The sequence below is a fragment of the Schistocerca gregaria genome, chromosome 4 (assembly GCF_023897955.1).
Source record: "Schistocerca gregaria isolate iqSchGreg1 chromosome 4, iqSchGreg1.2, whole genome shotgun sequence".
Taxonomy (NCBI): domain Eukaryota; kingdom Metazoa; phylum Arthropoda; class Insecta; order Orthoptera; family Acrididae; genus Schistocerca; species Schistocerca gregaria.
In genome coordinates this window covers 362,385,263-362,391,110 of record NC_064923.1, presented here as the reverse complement: position 1 = coordinate 362,391,110, position 5,848 = coordinate 362,385,263, and positions in this window count along the sequence as shown.

The window sequence follows — 5,848 nt, the reverse complement described above, 5'->3', positions numbered from 1 at the left end:
AGGCAAAGGCGGTAGACATACCGAGTCGAAAAAATTTAAACAAATAAGAAAGGATAATCCTACATTCAAGAGTAGGAGTGTGGAGTATAATGAGTTTGCACCTTCCTGTAGTTCATATGTTAATCAAATAGGGGCTATTCGGAATGAAATTTCCGGCTCTTGGTCTCTTAAACAAGAGGAAGGCATAATTAAAAATATGTAGTTACAAACCCATTCTTCGAAGAAGGATATGCCCCATCCTATTGCATTCATCAAAAGCTTTCTGAATATTTTTGCGGGATCTGGATCGAAGCGTCACAACATCCAATTTGTCGTCGCTCACATTTGTAAAGGCGTCGCTCTATAGGGCAATGAGGTTTTCAAGACGTGTAATAATTGCGAGGGATTCGGAAGGACGTCTGTTGCAAAATTCTGGACACCCAGCAAACAAGATAGGCTCCGTAAGGAGGTATGTAATCTGGAATTCTATAATCGAAAGAAAGGAAGCATGAGGATATACTTTGAGCAATACATTAATAAAAACGATATTGGGAGGAACGTACCGGGAGATCAAAAAGTCAGTATAAATTTGAAAACTGAATAAATCACGGAACAATGTAGATAGAGAGGTACAAATTGACACACATGCTTGGAATGAGATGGGGTTTTATTAGAACCAAAAAAATACAAAAGTTCACAAAATGTCCGACAGATGGCGCTTCATCTGATCAGAATAGTAATAATTAGGGTAACAAAGTAAGACAAAGCAAAGATGATGTTCCTTATAGGAAATGCTTAATATGTCCACCATCATTCCTCATCAATAGCTGTAGTCGAGGAATAATGTTGCGAACAGCACTATAAAGCCTGTCCGGAGTTATGGTGAGGCATTGGCGTCGGATGTTGTCTTTCAGCATCCCTAGAGGTGTCGGTCGATCACGATACACTTGCGACTTCAGATAACCCCAAAGCCAACAATCGTACGGACTGAGGTCTGGGCATCTGGGAGGCCAAGTGGCGGCTGAGCACTCAATCGTCACCAAATGACGCGCGCAAGAGATCATTCACGCTTCTGGCAATATGGGGTGGAGCGCCATCCAGCATAAACATCGTACGTTTCAGCAGGAGTTTATCAGCCAGGCTGGGGATGATGCGATTCTGTAACATATCGGCGTACCTCTCACCCGTCAGGGTAGCAGTTACAAAACCAGAATCAAGCATTTCCTCGAAGAAAAAACGCCCGATAACGGTAGATGTGGCAAATCCAACCCATACCGTGACTTTCTCGTCGTGCAATGGAGTTTCCACGACAGTTCTAGGATTTTCGGTAGCCCAAATTCTGCAGTTATGGGCGTTGACAGACCCTCGGAGCGTGAAATGAGCCTCGTCGGTCCACAACACGACTCTCAACCAATCGTCATCTTCCGCCATCTTTTTGAAACGCCCACACCGCAAATGCCCTCCGCTTCACTAAATCGCCAGGTAACAGTTCATGATGCCGATAGATTTTGTATGGATAGCATCGGAAGATACGCCTACGTGCCAGCCAAATAGTACTACATGGAATGCCGGTGCGACGTGCGACTGCAAGAGCGCTGACTTCCCCGTGCATAGACGAACCCGGTACAGTCTCCATTTCTTCCTGAACTGTCTCAGCAGCATTACGCCTTGTGCTCGGTCGGCCACTGTGGAGTCTATCGTCTAAACAACCCGTAGCTTCGAACTTCAAAATCATTCTCGCCACAGCTGCTTTTGTCAACGGACCTTTACCCGTTCGAATCCCCTTCCAACGGCGATAGGATCGTAACGCTGAAGTAGCACATTCCTCATTCTGATAATACAGCTTCACTAAAAGCGCCTTTTCAGGTAACGTCAACATGCTGCGACTGCTGGCGCATCTGATTCTCTCTCTCTCTCTCTCTCTCTCTCTCTCTCTCTCTCTCTCTCTCATTACAGCTCCTTTTATACCCTACTGTCAGGCGCAGTCACTGACGTTTTGCTGTCCAGCGCCATTTGTCGACATTTTGTGAACTTGGTTTTTTCTTTGGTTCTAATAAAACCCCATGTCATTCCAAGCATGTGTTTCAATTTTTACCTCTCTATCTACATTATTCCGTGGTTTATTAAGTTTTCAAATTTATACTGACTTTTTGATCTCCCGGTACGTTCGTCCCGATATCGTTTTTATTAATCTATTGCTCAAAGTATATCCTCATGCTTCCTTTCTTTCGATTATAGAATTCCAGATTACATACCTCCTTTACGGAGCCTATCTTGTTTGCTGGGTGTCTAGAATTTTGCAACAGACGTCCTTCCGAATCCCTCGCAATTATTACACGTCTTGAAAACCTCATTGCCCTATAGAGCGACGCCTTTACAAATGTGAGCCGCGATAAATTGGATGTTGTGACGCTTCGATCCAGATCCCACAAAAATCCAGATCTAACACGCACACGGTTGGTTGCGGGCCTTCTGCTGGCCCCCTCCTAACCAACATATGGTCATCATTGGCACTGAGACAGAACCAGCTTTCATCAGAAAACGCCGCAGACCTCTACCCTGCCCTTCAGTGAGCTCTCACTTGACACAATTGAAGTCGCAAATGGTGTTGGTTTGAGGTCGGTGGAATGTACGCTACAGGAGCTGTCCTTGAAGTAACCGATTTGTAACAGATCGTTGTATCACTGCGCTGCTCAAATTGCTGTTGAATATGTGGTACGATTCAGCGGAGTCATACGCCGAACACGATGGCCTTTCCTCTGGGTAATGACGCGTGGCCGTCCGTTGCCCGATCTTATTGCGACCACACATTCTCGTGATCAACGCTGCCGGCAATCATGTAGAGTGTCTACGTTCCAAATCTTTCTGCAGCGTCGCTGAAGGAACATGTAGGTTAGCCGTGTTACACGACCTTTTATCTGTGAGATGCTGATAATGGCGTCTTTGTCGCCTTGAAGGCGTTCTTGGCTAACATCAACTCACCACGTCCAATTTCGAAGGAGACTAATGCTCACGACCGTTACAGCCTGATTTGCATCCTCATAGTGGCGCTACTAGCACAGCTCTTATACGTCTGGCGAGAAATTTGAGTAGACATCATCTTTCAGCTCTTGAAACAAACCTAACAACCTTTGTTTATGTCGTACAACTCCTTCTTGGAGCTGCGATTTCTTTCTGTCAGTGTATCATTGTACGATTCATAGCTCCGGAAGTATGACATCGTAAACATTGAGATCACGAATCTACCCAAAATATACTCATCCAGTGTTTGGTAATGAATTTCCAATACACTTTAAGCATAATTTCAAATATTTTCTAAAATTATTCTCGCTCATATAAGCAACGTCAGATATATAATAAACAATAACTCATTTTCAAAGTAGTCAGAAGTTTGAAACCGTTTTGTATATGGGAATTCGAGTCTGCAAAGGATCAGGGGCTGTTTTACTGGTTACGTACTAATACAATCTGGTTCTGTGTCTTAAAGTGTTATATTTAGAAAGCACATCCATGCAATTATACAACCAATTATTATTCTATGTTTCAATAACACAGATAAAAGTGAATTGGGAAAAACTGTAAGCTTACCTTTTGTTTTCTGTGTGCTGAACGTAACAAGAAACTGGCTCGATTTTTTCGCCTTATACACATTCCACAGATCAGATGGCGCCTGTCTTCTTGTTCCTGCTTGTTGCTTAGAAGAATCATAAGAGGACAGCAATACTCGAAAGACGGCCTGTCTAACGCGACCTTCAAATACTGAAAGTAGACGATTATCCTTTGCGCACAATTAGCCAACATTCTCTTCATCTAAATTCGAAACTCACTGAACAAAAATCTTTTGCGCAGTCAAAGGTCACTGCTGTACACCAGATCATCAAATGGAACACATGTCCTCAGTACAAACTGCCATTGTGGAGGCAAGAAACAAATCTTGGCATATTGTATTTCGATATTCGATTACGGCACGCGGTATGGTTGTTCAAAAACGTTTGAGAAAGGCATATACGCCGAAACAGCACATCGAATATCACATATAATTGCCTTGTAATAATACCGTTTCTATTGGGAACTAAAATATCGCCACTGGGTCACAGCCTGATTGTTAGGTGCTGTATGTATATCTTTTTAGGTTCCTCGCAGACAGATGCCAAATCGGTTACTTTCCTCGTAGACGCTTCCGCGTTTCCGCTGTGTAACGATATCGTTCAAGAAAGCGGGTACTGACTCATAATATAAGCGCACGTGGGGAGCTGAGGAAAGTTAGTTCCGACTTGTACATGAGCTGTCGCTGGGAGAAGAGCCGTGAGGAGGGAGGACACCCCATTTCCTTCACTTAATTATGCCAATGTAAAGTATTCTACATCTTCATTTATACTATGCAACACACTTTCTGGTGTGTGGCGGAGGGTACTTTTTGCACCACTGTCACTTCCTCCCTTTCATGCGCCAATCGCAAAAGGTGAGGAGGATGAACAATTGTCGGTAAGCCTCAATGTGAGTTGTAATCACTCTAATTTTACCTTGATGATCTTTTCACGAGAAATACTTAGTATGAAACAAAATGTCGGCTGACTCTGCTAGGGATTTAAGCTCTTAGAGATTTAGCAGTAAACCACTTCATGATGCATAACGCCTCCCTTATAACATCTGTCATTGGGGGTAGAAGAATATGTCTGTGATGCTTTCGTTCTTACTAAAGAAAGCTGTGAATAAATGGACTGCTCTTCTTTCTCTATCACTTCTTTATGGTGATACTTCAAGACTGACGAGCAATAATCAAGTATTCTGTTCTAGTCCTCGTACCGTCTATCAATCCTTAGTGTGGACAGAAAATGTTCTTTTCCGGGATGTTACCGGTAGCTCCAACGATAGTTCAATGCGACGAAGGAAGAACAAGGTTTAAAGTACCACCGACATTGAGGGCACTAGAAATGAGAAGGTCGTGGATGGAAATCGGACTATCCTCTTCAAGGTGACCGTTCCGTCATCTGCCAGGAGGAGGAGGAGGAGGAGATTAGTGTTTAACGTCCCGTCGACAACGAGGTCATTAGAGACGGAGCGCAAGCTCGGGTGAGGGAAGGATTGGGAAGGAAATCGGCTGTGCCGTTTCAAAGGAGCCATCCCGGCATTTGCCTGAAGCGATTTAGGGAAATCACGGAGAACATAAATCAGGATGGCCGGAGACGGGATTGAACCGTCGTCCTCTCGAATGCATCTGCCAGGAAGAACGAAAAATCTAAATCCATTAATCTAAATGACTGCACTGGGGACTGAACCGCTGTCCTCGCTGTTTTACCAGTGCGTCATCTCGCACTGTGCAGTGGTCTAGGAGCTATCTCAATACTCACTCTAGCATAGATGCTCGAATGGAGCACAGTAAAACGTAACATCTCGTTGAAGTATGGCTACTACACTGCTATCTTACATTGTTGTGGTTGAGCACTATGTTTAGATTAGTCATTCATTCACCTGGTGTGATTTATGTAAACGACTGATATCAAAACGAGTATGGATGGATGGTGACTTGAGGTCTACTCCACTAAGAGACAGTGTCTTTGTCGTAGTCACTGGCTCTACTGACCATTGAGGACAAACTAAACCAATGTGTGAGCCAACTTACGCAACTGAAGTTAAATTGGAGCTTAGCATCACGTCTCGGCCTAAAGATAATGGCCATAACTACTAAACATTCAAAATAACAACATACATTCCGTATACGCAAGTCTCAGATGATAACTACACTTCGTGGCAACAGTGAAAACAAAAGAAGAGCCAACACTTAGATACGTGTTTTCAGCAAAAACATTTTCTGAGATGCTATTATCTGTGTCATGCAATCGCTCAACCATTCTGTCACCTGTGCTAG